The sequence below is a fragment of the Saccostrea echinata genome, unplaced genomic scaffold (genome assembly GCF_033153115.1).
Source record: "Saccostrea echinata isolate AGI-Se365-2 ecotype Australia unplaced genomic scaffold, CSIRO_AGI_Sech_v1 ptg000009l, whole genome shotgun sequence".
NCBI classification, from domain to species: Eukaryota; Metazoa; Mollusca; class Bivalvia; order Ostreida; family Ostreidae; genus Saccostrea; species Saccostrea echinata.
In genome coordinates this window covers 48,872,766-48,895,221 of record NW_026889758.1, presented here as the reverse complement: position 1 = coordinate 48,895,221, position 22,456 = coordinate 48,872,766, and the positions used below count along the sequence as shown (strand labels likewise).

The 22,456-nt window shown below is 39.3% G+C and overlaps 1 long non-coding RNA gene across 1 annotated transcript; it reads right to left on the bottom strand.

Annotated features, from left to right (window-relative positions):
- Positions 1-910: 910 nt before the first annotated feature.
- LOC133183869 (uncharacterized) lies at positions 911-3,287 on the bottom strand. The gene is made up of 3 exons (XR_009720752.1): positions 3,083-3,287; positions 1,341-1,434; positions 911-977 (listed from the first exon to the last, which is right to left on the bottom strand). It is a non-coding gene; the product is annotated as an uncharacterized LOC133183869 (long non-coding RNA).
- Positions 3,288-22,456: the final 19,169 nt, after the last annotated feature.

Genomic DNA, 22,456 nt, shown 5'->3' with positions numbered 1-22,456 from the left:
ATAATACATTACCATAGCCCCACCCATCACCAGTACCCCTTGCAATTTCACAATTCTGCAAGAGGCACACTTTCTTATCATTACTATGCACTAGGTTTGTTTGCCTTATAAACAGAAGAAGAAGATTTTTCAAAGAAATAATGTATTTCCACTATACATGTATAATAAATAGAGCCCTGCCTTAGCACCAGAGGCCCTAGACCCAGGAGGCCAAGAAATTCACAATTTTGGATGAGGCACCCCTGCTTATCATAATCACACACTATAATTATGCACTATGCTTGCTAAATACCCAGAGGCAGGGAAGATTTTTAAAGAATTAATGCAATTTCACTATATATTCAACAGGGCCCTGACCTAACACCAAAATCCCTGACCCAGGTACTACGAGTTTTATAAATTTGGAAGAGTTACCCCTGCTTATAAAAAAATATGCACCTAGTTTATCACCTAAATATACAAGGAGACAGAAGAAGTTTTTTTAAAGAATACATGCATTGTCATTTTTACTATATGATCATTAGAGCCCTCCAAAACTTGACCTTGTGGCCATGAATTTCACAATTTTGGTAGAGGGATCAGTATTAAAATATTACAATCATTACCAACAGTTTGACTGCTTGATGTCCAGGGGAGAAAAAGATTTTTAAAAATAGCACTAATTTTGATGGTTTTAGCCCTACCTTTCATGCCCCTGGAAGACAGGGACCATGAAATTCTAAATTTTTGTATCCCTTCACCCATTGATGCCATATGCCAAAATTGGTTGAAATTAGTCCAGTAGTTCAATAAAAGACCCTAAAAATGTTTCCAAGTTTTTTGACTGATGAAAGATGCACTACAGATGAAGACGGACAAAAAACAGATGTTAACTCAACTTATTTAAAAATGCTTAATTACCTTACTAAGCACTAGTTTATCAAGGTCAGGTCATGACATGCCTATATTGGTACGACGTCCATCTGGTCAAAGGTAACCTATTGATAAAAGGATACTTGTATAAATACATGTTTTATATTGTTTGCAGTGAGGAATTACTGTAAACCAACTTTTATTCACATGCTAAAAATAACCAGGAATTTAGCTAACTTCTTTTACTTGCAAATATTTCTTGCAGCAAAATATTTGTTTTAATTATTATTGTGTAATTATGTAAAAAAAAAATTCCTCAGGCACAAATTTAGTCATCAAAGAGAGATTTTAATAAACTGATAAATAGAGAATAAATTTAGTTGTGAACAATAGTTGATTTACAGTTATTTCTAGTATAACAATAGAAATACCTAAGGATGAATTTACATAGTGTTATATCTGACTGCATAGAGGGCCTCATGACATACTTCTGCTCTGGTTTCCAAAAGTGTAGATCCTTTGAGATGAGGTCTTTTCTTGCTGTGTTCTTCCTCTTATCCAGGTGTTTGTCTTCTAGTGGCTCTGTGTGAGGACATAAAACTGAAGAAGATCAGTATACACACAAGCAGAGCATCCCCTCAGGACATCAAATAATGCTACAATAGAGTTAGGACCATTACAGATCATTACTGCTCAGAGCTCACTATGATAAGAAACATATTATATTGCCTACAGTTTTCTTTAATCTGGATAATTTATATAGTTACTTAACATTCACATAGATTACTGTAAATCACTTTTATTTGCGAGAACCTCATCTTAATGTAATTATGCAACACCTTCTAATCACAAAAAAATTATTCTCACTAGTTTTTGTTTACAATTGACAATTTTATAGAGCAATGACTGATTACAGAAAATCATGAAAATTTCACTTCAATTATAAATAGTATCTTGCGAAAATAAGGTTTCCCAAAAATTAAGTTATTGTAACAATTCTCAAATTTGTGTGTTGATAAAATGTATGTTCATTTATTTATTATCTCATATTTAATATAACCAGAAGCTTCATTCATTATTATATGTTTAAAATGTTTTTAATTTGTTGTATGTCATTGCTTTACCTTATAATTCATTCCTGGACCATGTTTATCGTATGTTTTGTACTTCCATTTTTCTCATGTTTCTGGTTGTGGAAATTCATACAAAACTTTTTCATAGAATTAGTTGACCAAATGGGTTGCACAATGTCACGTTTGGTTAGGTTATGCCATATATAAGTGTTTATGTTTAGTGTACAGTCAGAAATACTTTTTGGGGGTGTAACGATACAGCAATACATCGATCATATTGATCGCAAGGGCTGACGATACGCGTATCAAATCACCATGTATCGTGATACAGTACAAGATAATTTTCATTGTTTTGTTTGAAATTTCTACATACAACCTAACAAATTTTAATGTTTTAAAATGGCTGAAAAAAAGGTAACAAAGAAAAAATACAATGTCAAGACTATAAATCCTCCTTTTATTAACTTTGGTAAGGGTTATCAAGATATTCTTTGTATATTTTCTATAACTGTGGAGGTTAGCAAAGAATTATATGTTAAGGTTAATTCAATTGTTGACAGCTGTATCATGATACATGTTGTATTGCATGATATGTATCGTATCGTTAGGTAGTTTGCGATACTCAGGCCTAATGTCTTCGGTCATTACCAGATTTGGGGAGATTAATATTGTAGTTGTTACCAGACTTTTGGAATTTAATACCTTAGTCATTACTACAATGTCAATGTAAGTTACATTTATTTATGTGTTTATTATTTATGAAATTTAATTTTAGAAATTAAAGTTTATTAAAACTTCATCTGAATTTCAAGGGGGGTCCTATAGTAAATCAAGCAAGTGGCATTGCGTGCTCATATATATTCATGTTGTTGTTGATTAGTTATTTATAATAAAAATTGGGATATCATCTGAAACAGAATATAATTTTTAAAACTTTATTTCTTGTTGTTTTGATTCTGTTGTAATAATCCTCTACCAAGTTAATATTTAAGAGACTGGAACATAGCCCCAGGCTTGACCATATAATATTTATAAAAAATTATTTATGCTATCCTTCGAACTCATAAAGACTCAAAGGTAATATTATCTAATAAGCCGGCAATTGCATATATCCTCAGAAATAATGAACAAAACTTTGAAGAATAATAGAGACTAACCTACTAAAAATAAGAATCATGCCAAGTCCTAGGTTTCTCCTTGTTCCATGCTGCTCCTTCTGCTAGCATTCCAGCGCTGAATCCATCGATGACTGTTGCTCTGAAACGAAAGAGCAGAACAAGTGCGAAGGGTGGGGAGGAGGAGGAAGGGTTAGTACTTAGTGGGTGGTGCAAACACAAAACAATGAATGAAGGGAAAACTCTTACCTCACATTTCTTAAGAACTAAGAAATACCTCTTTTCCAGCGATGTTGGCATGCTGTTCCTCCTTATAGACCGCCGCCAGCCCTAGCATTCCAGCGCTGAATCCATCGACGACTGTGGCTCTGAAACGAAAGAGCAGAACAAGTGCGAAGGGTGGGGAGGAGGAGGAGGTGTTAGTACTTAGTGGGTGGTGCAAACACAAAACAATGAATGAAGGGAAAACTCTTACCTCACATTTCTTAAGAACTAAGAAATACCTCTTTTCCAGCGATGTTGGCATGCTGTTCCTCCTTATAGACCGCCGCCAGCCCTAGCATTCCAGCGCTGAATCCATCGACGACTGTGGCTCTGAAACGAAAGAGCAGAACAAGTGCGAAGGGGTGGGAGGAGGAGGGGTTAGTACTTAGTGGGTGGTGCAAACACAAAACAATGAATGAAGGGAAAACTCTTACCTCACATTTCTTAAGAACTAAGAAATACCTCTTTTCCAGCGATGTTGGCATGCTGTTCCTCCTTATAGACCGCCGCCATCCCTAGCATTCCAGCGCTGAATCCATCGACGACTGTGGCTCTGAAACGAAAGAGCAGAACAAGTGCGAAGGGTGGGGAGGAGGAGGAGGTGTTAGTACTTAGTGGGTGGTGCAAACACAAAACAATGAATGAAGGGAAAACTCTTACCTCACATTTCTTAAGAACTAAGAAATACCTCTTTTCCAGCGATGTTGGCATGCTGTTCCTCCTTATAGACCGCCGCCAGCCCTAGCATTCCAGCGCTGAATCCATCGACGACTGTGGCTCTGAAACGAAAGAGCAGAACAAGTGCGAAGGGGTGGGAGGAGGAGGGGTTAGTACTTAGTGGGTGGTGCAAACACAAAACAATGAATGAAGGGAAAACTCTTACCTCACATTTCTTAAGAACTAAGAAATACCTCTTTTCCAGCGATGTTGGCATGCTGTTCCTCCTTATAGACCGCCGCCAGCCCTAGCATTCCAGCGCTGAATCCATCGATGACTGTGGCTCTGAAACGAAAGAGCAGAACAAGTGCGAAGGGTGGGGAGGAGGAGGAGGGGTTAGTACTTAGTGGGTGGTGCAATTACAAAACAATGAATGAAGGGAAAACTCTTACCTCACATTTCTTAAGAACTAAGAAATACCTCTTTTCCAGCGATGTTGGCATGCTGTTCCTCCTTATAGACCGCCGCCAGCCCTAGCATTCCAGCGCTGAATCCATCGACGACTGTGGCTCTGAAACGAAAGAGCAGAACAAGTGCGAAGGGTGGGGAGGAGGAGGAAGGGTTAGTACTTAGTGGGTGGTGCAAACACAAAACAATGAATGAAGGGAAAACTCTTACCTCACATTTCTTAAGAACTAAGAAATACCTCTTTTCCAGCGATGTTGGCATGCTGTTCCTCCTTATAGACCGCCGCCAGCCCTAGCATTCCAGGGCTGAATCCATCGACGACTGTGGCTCTGAAACGAAAGAGCAGAACAAGTGCGAAGGGTGGGGAGGAGGAGGAGGTGTTAGTACTTAGTGGGTGGTGCAAACACAAAACAATGAATGAAGGGAAAACTCTTACCTCACATTTCTTAAGAACTAAGAAATACCTCTTTTCCAGCGATGTTGGCATGCTGTTCCTCCTTATAGACCGCCGCCAGCCCTAGCATTCCAGCGCTGAATCCATCGACGACTGTGGCTCTGAAACGAAAGAGCAGAACAAGTGCGAAGGGGTGGGAGGAGGAGGGGTTAGTACTTAGTGGGTGGTGCAAACACAAAACAATGAATGAAGGGAAAACTCTTACCTCACATTTCTTAAGAACTAAGAAATACCTCTTTTCCAGCGATGTTGGCATGCTGTTCCTCCTTATAGACCGCCGCCAGCCCTAGCATTCCAGCGCTGAATCCATCGACGACTGTGGCTCTGAAACGAAAGAGCAGAACAAGTGCGAAGGGGAGGGAGGAGGAGGGGTTAGTACTTAGTGGGTGGTGCAAACACAAAACAATGAATGAAGGGAAAACTCTTACCTCACATTTCTTAAGAACTAAGAAATACCTCTTTTCCAGCGATGTTGGCATGCTGTTCCTCCTTATAGACCGCCGCCAGCCCTAGCATTCCAGCGCTGAATCCATCGACGACTGTGGTTCTGAAACGAAAGAGCAGAACAAGTGCGAAGGGTGGGGAGGAGGAGGAAGGGTTAGTACTTAGTGGGTGGTGCAAACACAAAACAATGAATGAAGGGAAAACTCTTACCTCACATTTCTTAAGAACTAAGAAATACCTCTTTTCCAGCGATGTTGGCATGCTGTTCCTCCTTATAGACCGCCGCCAGCCCTAGCATTCCAGCGCTGAATCCATCGACGACTGTGGCTCTGAAACGAAAGAGCAGAACAAGTGCGAAGGGTGGGGAGGAGGAGGAGGTGTTAGTACTTAGTGGGTGGTGCAAACACAAAACAATGAATGAAGGGAAAACTCTTACCTCACATTTCTTAAGAACTAAGAAATACCTCTTTTCCAGCGATGTTGGCATGCTGTTCCTCCTTATAGACCGCCGCCAGCCCTAGCATTCCAGCGCTGAATCCATCGACGACTGTGGCTCTGAAACGAAAGAGCAGAACAAGTGCGAAGGGTGGGGAGGAGGAGGAGGTGTTAGTACTTAGTGGGTGGTGCAAACACAAAACAATGAATGAAGGGAAAACTCTTACCTCACATTTCTTAAGAACTAAGAAATACCTCTTTTCCAGCGATGTTGGCATGCTGTTCCTCCTTATAGACCGCCGCCAGCCCTAGCATTCCAGCGCTGAATCCATCGACGACTGTGGCTCTGAAACGAAAGAGCAGAACAAGTGCGAAGGGGAGGGAGGAGGAGGGGTTAGTACTTAGTGGGTGGTGCAAACACAAAACAATGAATGAAGGGAAAACTCTTACCTCACATTTCTTAAGAACTAAGAAATACCTCTTTTCCAGCGATGTTGGCATGCTGTTCCTCCTTATAGACCGCCGCCAGCCCTAGCATTCCAGCGCTGAATCCATCGACGACTGTGGCTCTGAAACGAAAGAGCAGAACAAGTGCGAAGGGTGGGGAGGAGGAGGAGGTGTTAGTACTTAGTGGGTGGTGCAAACACAAAACAATGAATGAAGGGAAAACTCTTACCTCACATTTCTTAAGAACTAAGAAATACCTCTTTTCCAGCGATGTTGGCATGCTGTTCCTCCTTATAGACCGCCGCCAGCCCTAGCATTCCAGCGCTGAATCCATCGACGACTGTGGCTCTGAAACGAAAGAGCAGAACAAGTGCGAAGGGTGGGGAGGAGGAGGAGGGGTTAGTACTTAGTGGGTGGTGCAAACACAAAACAATGAATGAAGGGAAAACTCTTACCTCACATTTCTTAAGAACTAAGAAATACCTCTTTTCCAGCGATGTTGGCATGCTGTTCCTCCTTATAGACCGCCGCCAGCCCTAGCATTCCAGGGCTGAATCCATCGACGACTGTGGCTCTGAAACGAAAGAGCAGAACAAGTGCGAAGGGTGGGGAGGAGGAGGAGGTGTTAGTACTTAGTGGGTGGTGCAAACACAAAACAATGAATGAAGGGAAAACTCTTACCTCACATTTCTTAAGAACTAAGAAATACCTCTTTTCCAGCGATGTTGGCATGCTGTTCCTCCTTATAGACCGCCGCCAGCCCTAGCATTCCAGCGCTGAATCCATCGACGACTGTGGCTCTGAAACGAAAGAGCAGAACAAGTGCGAAGGGGTGGGAGGAGGAGGGGTTAGTACTTAGTGGGTGGTGCAAACACAAAACAATGAATGAAGGGAAAACTCTTACCTCACATTTCTTAAGAACTAAGAAATACCTCTTTTCCAGCGATGTTGGCATGCTGTTCCTCCTTATAGACCGCCGCCAGCCCTAGCATTCCAGCGCTGAATCCATCGACGACTGTGGCTCTGAAACGAAAGAGCAGAACAAGTGCGAAGGGGAGGGAGGAGGAGGGGTTAGTACTTAGTGGGTGGTGCAAACACAAAACAATGAATGAAGGGAAAACTCTTACCTCACATTTCTTAAGAACTAAGAAATACCTCTTTTCCAGCGATGTTGGCATGCTGTTCCTCCTTATAGACCGCCGCCAGCCCTAGCATTCCAGCGCTGAATCCATCGACGACTGTGGTTCTGAAACGAAAGAGCAGAACAAGTGCGAAGGGTGGGGAGGAGGAGGAAGGGTTAGTACTTAGTGGGTGGTGCAAACACAAAACAATGAATGAAGGGAAAACTCTTACCTCACATTTCTTAAGAACTAAGAAATACCTCTTTTCCAGCGATGTTGGCATGCTGTTCCTCCTTATAGACCGCCGCCAGCCCTAGCATTCCAGCGCTGAATCCATTGACGACTGTGGCTCTGAAACGAAAGAGCAGAACAAGTGCGAAGGGTGGGGAGGAGGAGGAGGTGTTAGTACTTAGTGGGTGGTGCAAACACAAAACAATGAATGAAGGGAAAACTCTTACCTCACATTTCTTAAGAACTAAGAAATACCTCTTTTCCAGCGATGTTGGCATGCTGTTCCTCCTTATAGACCGCCGCCAGCCCTAGCATTCCAGCGCTGAATCCATCGACGACTGTGGCTCTGAAACGAAAGAGCAGAACAAGTGCGAAGGGTGGGGAGGAGGAGGAGGTGTTAGTACTTAGTGGGTGGTGCAAACACAAAACAATGAATGAAGGGAAAACTCTTACCTCACATTTCTTAAGAACTAAGAAATACCTCTTTTCCAGCGATGTTGGCATGCTGTTCCTCCTTATAGACCGCCGCCAGCCCTAGCATTCCAGCGCTGAATCCATCGACGACTGTGGCTCTGAAACGAAAGAGCAGAACAAGTGCGAAGGGGAGGGAGGAGGAGGGGTTAGTACTTAGTGGGTGGTGCAAACACAAAACAATGAATGAAGGGAAAACTCTTACCTCACATTTCTTAAGAACTAAGAAATACCTCTTTTCCAGCGATGTTGGCATGCTGTTCCTCCTTATAGACCGCCGCCAGCCCTAGCATTCCAGCGCTGAATCCATCGACGACTGTGGCTCTGAAACGAAAGAGCAGAACAAGTGCGAAGGGTGGGGAGGAGGAGGAGGTGTTAGTACTTAGTGGGTGGTGCAAACACAAAACAATGAATGAAGGGAAAACTCTTACCTCACATTTCTTAAGAACTAAGAAATACCTCTTTTCCAGCGATGTTGGCATGCTGTTCCTCCTTATAGACCGCCGCCAGCCCTAGCATTCCAGCGCTGAATCCATCGACGACTGTGGCTCTGAAACGAAAGAGCAGAACAAGTGCGAAGGGTGGGGAGGAGGAGGAGGGGTTAGTACTTAGTGGGTGGTGCAAACACAAAACAATGAATGAAGGGAAAACTCTTACCTCACATTTCTTAAGAACTAAGAAATACCTCTTTTCCAGCGATGTTGGCATGCTGTTCCTCCTTATAGACCGCCGCCAGCCCTAGCATTCCAGCGCTGAATCCATCGACGACTGTGGCTCTGAAACGAAAGAGCAGAACAAGTGCGAAGGGTGGGGAGGAGGAGGAGGTGTTAGTACTTAGTGGGTGGTGCAAACAAAAAACAATGAATGAAGGGAAAACTCTTACCTCACATTTCTTAAGAACTAAGAAATACCTCTTTTCCAGCGATGTTGGCATGCTGTTCCTCCTTATAGACCGCCACCAGCCCTAGCATTCCAGCGCTGAATCCATCGACGACTGTGGCTCTGAAACGAAAGAGCAGAACAAGTGCGAAGGGGAGGGAGGAGGAGGGGTTAGTACTTAGTGGGTGGTGCAAACACAAAACAATGAATGAAGGGAAAACTCTTACCTCACATTTCTTAAGAACTAAGAAATACCTCTTTTCCAGCGATGTTGGCATGCTGTTCCTCCTTATAGACCGCCGCCAGCCCTAGCATTCCAGCGCTGAATCCATCGACGACTGTGGCTCTGAAACGAAAGAGCAGAACAAGTGCGAAGGGTGGAGAGGAGGAGGAGGGGTTAGTACTTAGTGGGTGGTGCAAACACAAAACAATGAATGAAGGGAAAACTCTTACCTCACATTTCTTAAGAACTAAGAAATACCTCTTTCCCAGCGATGTTGGCATGCTGTTCCTCCTTATAGACCGCCGCCAGCCCTAGCATTCCAGGGCTGAATCCATCGACGACTGTGGCTCTGAAACAAAAGAGCAGAACAAGTGCGAAGGGGAGGGAGGAGGAGGGGTTAGTACTTAGTGGGTGGTGCAAACACAAAACAATGAATGAAGGGAAAACTCTTACCTCACATTTCTTAAGAACTAAGAAATACCTCTTTTCCAGCGATGTTGGCATGCTGTTCCTCCTTATAGACCGCCGCCAGCCCTAGCATTCCAGCGCTGAATCCATCGACGACTGTGGCTCTGAAACGAAAGAGCAGAACAAGTGCGAAGGGTGGGGAGGAGGAGGAGGTGTTAGTACTTAGTGGGTGGTGCAAACACAAAACAATGAATGAAGGGAAAACTCTTACCTCACATTTCTTAAGAACTAAGAAATACCTCTTTTCCAGCGATGTTGGCATGCTGTTCCTCCTTATAGACCGCCGCCAGCCCTAGCATTCCAGCGCTGAATCCATCGACGACTGTGGCTCTGAAACGAAAGAGCAGAACAAGTGCGAAGGGTGGGGAGGAGGAGGAGGGGTTAGTACTTAGTGGGTGGTGCAAACACAAAACAATGAATGAAGGGAAAACTCTTACCTCACATTTCTTAAGAACTAAGAAATACCTCTTTTCCAGCGATGTTGGCATGCTGTTCCTCCTTATAGACCGCCGCCAGCCCTAGCATTCCAGCGCTGAATCCATCGACGACTGTGGCTCTGAAACGAAAGAGCAGAACAAGTGCGAAGGGTGGGGAGGAGGAGGAGGGGTTAGTACTTAGTGGGTGGTGCAAACAAAAAACAATGAATGAAGGGAAAACTCTTACCTCACATTTCTTAAGAACTAAGAAATACCTCTTTTCCAGCGATGTTGGCATGCTGTTCCTCCTTATAGACCGCCACCAGCCCTAGCATTCCAGCGCTGAATCCATCGACGACTGTGGCTCTGAAACGAAAGAGCAGAACAAGTGCGAAGGGGAGGGAGGAGGAGGGGTTAGTACTTAGTGGGTGGTGCAAACACAAAACAATGAATGAAGGGAAAACTCTTACCTCACATTTCTTAAGAACTAAGAAATACCTCTTTTCCAGCGATGTTGGCATGCTGTTCCTCCTTATAGACCGCCGCCAGCCCTAGCATTCCAGCGCTGAATCCATCGACGACTGTGGCTCTGAAACGAAAGAGCAGAACAAGTGCGAAGGGTGGAGAGGAGGAGGAGGGGTTAGTACTTAGTGGGTGGTGCAAACACAAAACAATGAATGAAGGGAAAACTCTTACCTCACATTTCTTAAGAACTAAGAAATACCTCTTTCCCAGCGATGTTGGCATGCTGTTCCTCCTTATAGACCGCCGCCAGCCCTAGCATTCCAGGGCTGAATCCATCGACGACTGTGGCTCTGAAACGAAAGAGCAGAACAAGTGCGAAGGGGAGGGAGGAGGAGGGGTTAGTACTTAGTGGGTGGTGCAAACACAAAACAATGAATGAAGGGAAAACTCTTACCTCACATTTCTTAAGAACTAAGAAATACCTCTTTTCCAGCGATGTTGGCATGCTGTTCCTCCTTATAGACCGCCGCCAGCCCTAGCATTCCAGCGCTGAATCCATCGACGACTGTGGCTCTGAAACGAAAGAGCAGAACAAGTGCGAAGGGTGAGGAGGAGGAGGAGGGGTTAGTACTTAGTGGGTGGTGCAAACACAAAACAATTAATGAAGGGAAAACTCTTACCTCACATTTCTTAAGAACTAAGAAATACCTCTTTTCCAGCGATGTTGGCATGCTGTTCCTCCTTATAGACCGCCGCCAGCCCTAGCATTCCAGCGCTGAATCCATCGACGACTGTGGCTCTGAAACGAAAGAGCAGAACAAGTGCGAAGGGGAGGGAGGAGGAGGGGTTAGTACTTAGTGGGTGGTGCAAACACAAAACAATGAATGAAGGGAAAACTCTTACCTCACATTTCTTAAGAACTAAGAAATACCTCTTTTCCAGCGATGTTGGCATGCTGTTCCTCCTTATAGACCGCCGCCAGCCCTAGCATTCCAGCGCTGAATCCATCGACGACTGTGGCTCTGAAACAAAAGAGCAGAACAAGTGCGAAGGGTGGGGAGGAGGAGGAGGGGTTAGTACTTAGTGGGTGGTGCAAACACAAAACAATGAATGAAGGGAAAACTCTTACCTCACATTTCTTAAGAACTAAGAAATACCTCTTTCCCAGCGATGTTGGCATGCTGTTCCTCCTTATAGACCGCCGCCAGCCCTAGCATTCCAGCGCTGAATCCATCGACGACTGTGGCTCTGAAACGAAAGAGCAGAACAAGTGCGAAGGGGAGGGAGGAGGAGGGGTTAGTACTTAGTGGGTGGTGCAAACACAAAACAATGAATGAAGGGAAAACTCTTACCTCACATTTCTTAAGAACTAAGAAATACCTCTTTTCCAGCGATGTTGGCATGCTGTTCCTCCTTATAGACCGCCGCCAGCCCTAGCATTCCAGCGCTGAATCCATCGACGACTGTGGTTCTGAAACGAAAAAATATATTTTGTAATATTAGTATATTTATGTGAGATTTTTTGAAGGATGGAAATTTCTGAAGTAATCCTTTATGGAATTAAACCGGGTAAGCTAGGACCAACATGAGGAAAAAATGTGAAATTCAGGGTCATAGGGTATTCCAAGGTAAAACAAGATGTGTTTGTGAAACACTGATGCCCTCATATCGCAGCTTATTGCAAAGGTTAAAGTTTCTCGAATGCAAGTAAAAATCCAGGCCGAAAGATAAAAAATGTTGGTACCCAAAGAAAGGTTTTGTCTCAAGGAATATATCTGTGAAATTTGAAAGCCCTAGCTGCAATGGTTCAAAAGTTATGGTGAAGGTTAAAGTTTTTCAAAAGTAAGTAAAACGTCAAGGTCAAGGTCAAAGTTGTTGGTATCCAAAGGAAGGTCTTGTCACAAGGATTACATATGTGAAGTATAAAAGCCCTAGCACCAACCATTCAAAAGTTATGGCCAAGGTTAAAGTTTCTTTGAAAGTAGGTCAAACTCCTATGCCAAGGTCAAAGGGTCAAAGTGGTTTGTATCCAAAGGAAGGTCTTGTCAAAAGAATTACATATGTGAAGTATGAAAGCCCTAGCTCCAACCGCTCAAAAGTTATGGCCAAGGTTAAAGTTTTTTAAAAATAGGTCAAACTCCTACATTAAGGTTAAAGGGTCAAAGAGGTTGATATCCAGAGAAAGGTCTTGTCACAAGGAATAAACATGTGAAGTTTGAAACCTAAAGCACCAACTGTTCAAAAGTTATGGACAAGGTTAAAGTTTTTCAAAAGTAAATCAAACTCCAAGGTCAAGGTCAAAAGGTCCAAATTGTTGGTATGTGAAGGAAGGCCTTTTCACAAGGAATACACATGTGAAGTTTGAAACCCCAAGCACCAACTGTTCAGACCGACTAATATGGCCAAGGTTAAAGTCTCATAAATTTTGCAAAAGTGGGTCAAACTTCAAGGTCAAAGGTCAAATATGATGGTACCCAAAGAAAGGTCTTGTCACAAGGAATACACAATTGAAATATGAAAGTCATAGCTCCAACCAATCAAAAGTTATGGGTAAGGTTAAAGTTGACAACAGACAGACAAACAGACAGACAGGACAAAAACAATATACCCCCCGAATCTTTCGATCCATGGGCATAAAAAAATTGAATATTTTAAATTGCTCATACCAATTTTATCAGTATAGAAAGTTTCATGAAAAATTCTTGAACCTTTTTTTTTAAAAATTACTTTAAAAATGGGGAGATCAAGGACATAAGACATGCAAAGGGGAAAAAAATAATGACACGGATGAATTGCTCACACCAATATGTACCATGGTATCCAAAGTTTGATAAAAAAAACTTCATGGGAAGGTCAAGGTCACAAAACAATTTTAACGAGGTCAAATCATAAGGAAAGCCAAGGTAAAACTAGAAATATATCCATAGGACATGAATTCCTCACCAAATGTATATTAATTTGGTAATGCAACATGAAAAGAGCAAGAGCCACTTAGGGCCTTTTTTGGCCCTGAGAATTTCTGAAAAATCGAAACTGCTCAGTTTTGATTGTAAATGTAGTATTTATAACCTAGACCTTTCGTAGCCGTGTATCTATTGAACATGACGTAATTTGCTCTCTAGTCAATGCATTATGATGTCATAAAATACTTCATTTTTCACATATCCTCTAAATTCCCTTAAAAATGGCCAAAAGTTGAGGTATTTTTTCAATATTTCACATACAGCACAACCTCTGATCCAAAATATGCAATTACATAATTAAAGATCTGTTTCTTAAGATCACAAAGAGAAAATGAGAAAAAGAAATTTTGTTATAGAAAATGAGAGCACTAAGTCTCTATTTTATTTTGATAAATGAAATGGGACAGAGGGTGATAGTCAATTAATTGATATAAGGACATGGCCATTTTATGCATAAAGTGAACCTAGCTCTTTGTATTAGTGTAACTATGAAGTTTAAAGAGAATATCTTCTCACCAAATTATGTATAAGTGCATAAGCCTACATAAAAATATCTCAAATGGTTTCTTTAAAACTAAGCAAAATGCAAATTAAAGAAAAGTGAGGTCAAAGTCAAAGGAAAAAGCAATGTCAAAAGTTCTTGATGCAGTTGAATAGCTATCCATAAGAAGTATCAGCATATCAAGTTTGATAACAATATATTGAATGGTTTATTTAAAACTGAGCTAAACACTAATTTAAAAAAAAAGTGGGGTCGAAATCAAAGGAAAGGATAAGGTCAAAAAATGTTGATGCAGTTGAATATTACATCAATATGTATAAGCATATGCAGTTTGATAAAAATATCATGACTGGTTTCTTGAAAATTTAGCTAAACACAAATTTAAGAAAAGTGAGGTCAAGGTCAAAGGAAACATCATGGTAAAAAAAATTGATGCAGTTGAAAAGCATCTTTCAGTATGTGTCAGCATATAAAGTTTGATTACACTATCTTGAATGGTTTCTTTAAACTGAGCTAAACACTAATCAAAGAATAGTGAGGTCAAAGGAAAGGTCAAGGTCAAAACATGTTGATGCAGTTGAATAGCTTTTATCAGTATCTATCAGCATATAAAGTTTGATAAATATACCTTTAAATTAATAGTTTCTTTGAAACATAGCTTTGAAATGAGCTAATTGCAAAGCATGATGGAAGGACAGACAGAAAGACAGAAGGATGGAAAGACAGAAGGATGGAAGAGGAACATGACAAACTCTATATGCCCCAGCCATATTTATGGCGGGGCATAAAAATTACATAGTTGATTAGTTCTAATCAATTTGAATGAAGTGTAATAAAAATATCTTGAATACTTTTTTTTAAATAAGATAAATTGAAAATAAGGAATAGTGATGTCAAGGTCATAGGAAGGATCAAGGTAAAAAAAAAAAAAAGGAGACACATTTGTAAAGGTCTTATCTGTTTGTATCTTTGTATGAAGTTTGGTGAAAATATCTAGAACTATTTTTTATTATGTAACAAATTTTTTTTACATGAAATGAAAACATAGGTAATCAGAGATTACAGAGCTCACCTCAACGAATGTTGTCTTTAAGTAAGGCAAAGTCCTACACTTAACTAATAATCTAGGAGTGTGCATCCCTAGATGCAACATTTATGCAATTTTGGTCTGATAGGGCTTGCAGTTACTTGGGAACAGACTTATCTGAAAACTTAAAACTAGTCACTCATCCAGAAAATGTAAGTCAAATCCAGAATCCAAGGCAAGTTTGAGATTGTTCGTCCCTTGATAAATCATCCATGCAAGTTTGGTTCAGATAGGCCTTATACTTACTTGGAAAAGAGATCTGCTCCAAAAACTTTAACCTGTTTACTCATCCGGAAAATGCAGGTCAGATCCAGCATCTGAAGCAAGTCCAGTAGTGTGAAATCCTTAGATGTATCATCCATGCAAGTTTGGACAATATAGGGTTTATAGTTACTTGGAAATGAGATCTGCTCCAAAAACTTTAACCTGGTCACTCATCCGGAAAATATAGGTCAGATCCAGCATCCGAAGCAAGTCCAGTAGTGTGCATCCTTAGATGTATCATCCATGCAAGTTTGGACAATATAGGGTTTATAGTTACCTGGAAATAAGATCTGCTCCAAAAATTTTAACCTGGTCACTCATCCTGAAAATATAGGTCAGATCCAGCATCCGAAGCAAGTCCAGTAGTGTGCATCCTTAGATGTATCATCCATGCAAGTTTGGTCAATATAGGGCTTATAGTTACTTGGAAATGAGACCTGCTCCAAAAACTTTAACTGCTCCAAAAACATTAACCTGGTCATTCTTTAGCTGAAATTGCAGCATCTGAAACCTTGACTGGTACAATGAAACACACTAGAACCATCCTCAATGCATCTCTGACTTATATAGGTCATAGAAGTACTTGAAAAGAAAACTGCTCCAAAAACCTTAACCTGGGACACCGACGGCCCAAGGTATTACATAAGCTCCCCATCATATGATTGACATCAACGACAACTTTCTCTAAAAAATTTTAAATGATCTATCAAATTCTTAAAACAAGAAGTCCTAATCAAAAAATATCACATCTGACATCAGCATTATATTTATTTCAGTTTGGCTTTGTCAAAAAAAAGGACGAAGATGATACTGTATAGGGGGAAAATAACTCGCGGTGTTAATATTCGCTATATTCACGGTGTTAATAAATCCGTGAATTCAAGAAACAGTGAATAAGTTTTAAATATTAAACCTCAATGTTTTATTTGGAAATTTGAGAATAGACTACGATAGGTATATATACATGTACGTACAATACATGGTCATTCAGTAATTACGAATAGCACTTGTCATTCAATTATCTTAATTATCACGCTTTACTTTAATTCAAATAAGCGCTAATAACCTGTATATATTGTTAAAAAGCTGCTTTAATAGATACATGTTTCATCAATCAAAACACATGGGTCATGGGTTTTGATTACCCGTGCGTAACGTTACCACGTGTATTTGTTACCTGCATTAGCATTATGCGTATTAGTTTTTATGGAAATTTTGGATTAAAAAAATATCATTCGAATAACTGTCGAACTTGCTGAAGATATGGAAGGATGTTATTACGTCTACCTACATTAATACATTTATTAGCGTCCAGTGTTTTTTTTTTTTCGCTGCGATGTGTATACCTTCGGAAAGATGTGTACACATGCACTCATCGTAAAAGTATATAGGAAAATCATTTGACGTTTATAGTAAAAAAAAAAAAATAATAATAACGGCACTTGTTTTGATTAATCATCCATTAACTACTAAATCTAATCATTTTATATAAACCTGCCCTTTTCTTGAAGTGAAAACATAACGCTGATAAATGTCGTTCTTGCTATATTAGCTATGGATTACACGAATAAAAACAAGGGAGGTAACGTTTATTATACACCGATTCCGCGAATTCAACAAACCGCGATCGTGTCCGATTAGAAAAAAACGTGAAAATTACAACCCGTGAAATTAATCCCCTATACAGTAATTAAAAGGTCAGCGAAGCTCATATCATTAATGAATTGTTACAGTTTTTTGCAAAACATTCAAACAACTTTCAGATGTTGCCTCTTGCATGAGTGACATGTGTACTCGTGCAAAGAAACCCAAAAGGCGAAATCAGTAAAATGTGTAAGAAAAATTAAGTCACAAGTACGATATATTTCACTTTCATTTTTAAAACTCATAGCTAATATAACCACAGAAAGCAAAACCAGAATATATTTTGACCCTCAAAAATTCACTTTGATTCCTGAAAATTTACTTCCAAGGGTCATAATGACCTTTGGTTTTCAAAGTTAGCAGAAACAATGCACAATATGTATCAGTGTATTGATCTGGACAGACAAATGGACGTTCAGATGGAAATGACAATTAAACACTATATGTCTCAGTTATAATCTTGGTGGGGCATTAAAAAACAGCATTATATCTACAGAGGGTTTTGAAGAGAGAAAAGAGATCGAGCTGGGCATGTAAGTTATAGTAACATTAGTACTGGTGTCAGAGTAAAAGGAGAGGAAATAGAGAAAATTAAGTCCTGATACAAAGATGGTTACATTTATATATCTGACACTCATAATTAATGTATCAAAGTAGCCATCCTAAGTCCAGGCATCTTAGACTGCTGTTTCTAGTGCCTTTTGGTTTTATTAATTGTCATTTCAGAGTAGATTCATGCAGCTTTTTTTCATCCATTTTGGGGGGAGGGAGAGGACTGTTTTGTTTTGGTGAAATTTTATTGAACTTTTAAGCATTTTAACTATGTCCACTCAGAAAATGAATGCCCCGACCAGGGTTCTTAAGTATTGCAGCATATAAATTTGTATTGTTATATGAAGTTTGATGAAAATATCTTGAACAGTTTAGTAAAGTCAAAGGTCATTGGGTAAAAAAAATTGGACACAGTTGGTATTTCTTTGAAACTGAGCTATACACAAATTTGAGAAACGTGAAGACAAGGTAACAAGAAAGGTCAAGGTCAAAAATATTAATGAAGTTGATCAGCTGTCACCAATATGTGTCAGCATATTAGATTTTTTTTATGATATCTTGAATAGTTTCTATGAAACTGAGCTAAAGAAACTGAGCTTAACACTATTTTAAGAAAAGTGAGATCAAGCTCACAGGAAAGTCAAGGCCCAAAAATGTTGAAACATGAATTTGAAGTCAAGGTCAAAGAAAAATTAAGGTCAAAAATGTTGATGCAGTTGAATAGCTGTTACCAAATTGTATCGTCGCCCGCATGGTGCAGTGGTTAGATCGTCTGCTCTAGATTCCCGGAGTAAAGAGTTGATCCTTATGTCCTGGGTTCGAATCCCACTGTGGGACATGGAGACTGATCCTTCAGATGAGACCGTATAAACTGAGGTCCCGTGTCGCAGTCGGTGCTGGCACGAAAAAGATCCCTCACTGCTCAATGGCCCTGAGTGCCGAGTATAGGTCAAAATTTGCAGCTCTCCACCGGCAAGTGGTGGCTGTTCATATGAGTGAAAAATTCTTGAGAAGGACGTTAAACAACACACAAACAAATAAACAAAACCAATATGCATCAACATATTAGATTTGATTAAGATATCTTAGGAGTTTCTTTGAAACTAAACTTAACAATATTTCAAGAGAAGAGAGGAAAAGGTCATGGGAGAGGTCAAGGTCCAAATTGTTGATGCAGTTGAATAGCTGTCATCATTACATACAAGCAAACAAGGTTTGATAAAAATATCTAAAGTTTCTTTAAAATTGAGATAATAACTCAGCGGTTTTTTTTCCTTATATAACTGGTACCGATAAACGGTACCATTCCCAATGCCAAAAAACTTTAATTTTTCCCAATTTTGAGACTAAAAATTCCCAAGCAACAGACAATGATGACATCATATTACTTTTTATCAATTGACTAATTGTTTCACTTCTGCTTAAATTGAAAGTAGAGATTAGTTGTAATATGGCTGGACCTGTGGTGTAGACAGCATAGTGTCATACATTTTGACAAATTGAAAGCATGAAAATGTGAAAACGAGGGACATTGATATGAAAAACATTAAATACTTGTTTTTATTCTTTAAAACAACGAGTAATAGGTAATGAGGCTGGAATAAATGCAAAATACATTTCATTTGTTTAAATGTCAGAAAATTCTCCTTCGTTTTACTTCGATGCTATTTTTCCCAATTGGCCTGGAACTGGACCCTTTCCCAATGGGTAGAAAAAAATCACTGTAACTAATATAAGAAAAGAATGTCTAGGACAAAGGAAATGTGAAGGTTTAAAAAGTTGATATTATATAAATATTGAATGTAGTTGAGTGTAACATTGAAAATTTTCACCCCAAGAAAATCATTGTTAACCGAGGCGCAACCGAGGTTGACAATGGTTTTTGAGGGGTGAAAATTTTCAATGTTGCACTCAACTACATGCAATATTTATTATATTATATTGAATTTTTAATGCAGATAAATATAACAGTGAACCGTGCGAGCATAAATTCTGCCCAGTCACTATTTTTTGGAATATCACCAGTCGTCAAGCAATATTAACTGTTGCTACGCTGGAGGATGTGGCTTCATCATTCAGCAGGTAATAGTGTTTTTTAACAAATTTTCCTCGAGGAATCAGCTTCAGCTAATTTACATGAAAGTATAATATAGCTGAATAGCTCTCATCAGTGTGTAGCAGCATATAAAGTTTGATTAAAATAACTCAAAGAGTTCCTTTGAACTTAGCCAAGCACAAATCTGAGAAAAGTTCTGTCAAGGTCGAAGGAAAGGTCAAACTTAAAAAAATGATGATGCAGTTGAATAGTTCTTATTAGTATTAATCAGCATATAAGGTTTTATAAAAATATCTTGATTTCATTGAAACTGAGCTAAACACTAATTAAAGAAATAGGGTCTAGGTCAAAGGAAAGATCAAAGTCAAAAATTTTTCTTGAAAACTGAGCTTATCACTGTGTGACGGAAGGATGGAAAGACAGAAAAACGGAAGATGCACATAACTAACAATATATGTCCTGGCCATATTCATTGTGGGGCATATTGATATTATTAATATTTTGATGGCAAGATGTCCATGACAATTCAAAGGTTGATGCATTGCATAATTTAGAAAACTGTGTCAAAAGTTTTACGTATTTTCTACACATAACTAACTTAGCCTCACAGTGGGGCCTGATCTTGATTGGCACATGTGGTACATGAATTTGACAGTTTTGGTAAAGAGGATGGGGACCATAAAATTCACAATTTCTTTCCCATTTATTTATAGACGCTAAATATCAAAATTGATTTAAACTGGTTCCACTTTTAAGTAATTCAGAGAAGAAGCTGAAAATGATTAAATGTTAACGCATGATGATGGACAAAAACAAATAGTCAAAGGTCATTTGAAAGACTCCTAAAAATTTCATTTCAATATTCAATTCAATCAGCCCTATCCTAATCCTTAATAGTCCATAGTCTATGACTTAAAAAAGGTCCACACAACTTAGAAAATTTTGCATATATAGGACTATAGCTAATGCTTCTCTTGAAAAAGATCTATTTCTACAAACCCTTGTAATAAGCTCTGGTACCTTCTTAGAGACTCTTGATCACTCTAGCCCTAGAGGTCTTGAGCAGGACTTCCTCACAATCTCTTGATTTAGCTTTCTATTGTATAAATGAGATATAGCTTGATTTAGCTATCTATAGTATGAGATATAGCTCAATTTAGCTATTTAGTATAAATGAGATATAGCTCAATTTAGCTATCTGTAGTATAAATGAGATATAGCTTGATTTAGCTTTTCATAATAGCTTTAGTTATTAAGAAGACAGAACATCTTCTTGTGTTCTTGTTGATTGTGCCTTTTTCACTGTTTAAAAATTTGCAGCATGCAAAAAAGTTGCACTTTGATGCAGTGACAGTTTTCAGCTTTGTATTAATTGTTCTGAAAACAATGCCTGAAAAAATTGTTTATCAAACTGTGTCTCCTCCAGAGTTTTAAAAGTTTGAGGGCTCTCAGCATTTGATTTGTAATCACTCAGTAATAAGTACTTCTTGATTGAAGTTCTAAGAGGGGTCAATTGTGGTCAACAAGGTAATTGATAGGTAATTATTCAGCACAATGTGAAATAATCATCATACTTAGCCTTGCCTCAACACACAAAAGGTGGGTGTAAAATTACCCAAACAACAGATGTACATATTTTGCTTAAAGATGTTCAAAAGCAGCAATATTTGAAATACCTTTTATTTGGATTCCATGGTACAAATGTGAGCAAGTCATAAAATTGTAACTTTTTGCCTATTTCCTATTTGTAAAAAAACTAAAATCGTTAGTTTTTTCAAGCTATTTTGAAGAGCCAAATAAAGCTTTATAGCCAATTCAACCCATTCAACTACAGGTATATAGATAAAATCAAGATATTGTGTCACACCTGATGATTTAACTTTTTTTTTAATCTACTCCATCCTACTATGCTTGCATATGACTTTCTATGACTAATCACGGTCCTGCAGCTGCTGTTCTTCTTCAGAATTCCCATGTACAACTTTATCTTTGATCTCCTATTATGGACCAACCCTACTGGGGAAGGGAGGGGGGTTAATATGAACAAACTTGAACCTACATTACATGAGGATGCTTCCATATTAATAAAATTAGTCATGGCTTTGTTCCTCTTGAGAAAAAGATTTTTTCTTTAGTATGTTCCAATGTAAAAGTTTGATCTCCCATTGTGGCTGTACCCTACCCCAGGGGATCATAAATTCAAATATGTCATAAAATACTAAATTGTAATTTTTATTTTTTGTATTAGAGGGTTAAGACAAAACTTTTCTCAAAAGCTGAGAGAAGAAGACTGTTTTATTATATGTATTTCAATGTAAAACTTTCAAATGATCTCCCAAGGTGGCCATGCCCTACCCTTAGAGGGTCATACGTTCAAATATGTCATAAAATACTACATTGTAATTGATATTTTTATTATTAAACAAAACTCTCCTCAAAAAACTGACGAATGAAATACCTTGACCTTAGCCCTAAGTCTGGCCTGACTGTTCGCTGAATGCTACCGTTAAGCCCATTTCAACGTTAGCTGGTACTTTCAAGTGTTAAATATAAATAAATATTTGTAAATATACTAAAAGAATCACTACCTTTCATGAGTTACTCGTTTTTTTGTAGAATCAGTGAGATGGCGGGAAATGGAATGCATTCGACCATGGGATCAAAGGTGTGACTGAACACTATTCAGATACCGGAAGTTGGAGCTTTCACGCATGGGCCATAGATCAAAAGATGAAATCAAGCATGGGATTAAATATTAGTGGCGGATCTATTTTAAGTAACTAACAAGTATATACTTGTGAAATCCCCCCCCCCCCCACCGGACAGGCTCCTATTGGCCTGAGCAGTTGAACAGCCTATTCAGTTATACTTCAGTACGGGTATAAAAACAAAATTCCATTGCCAA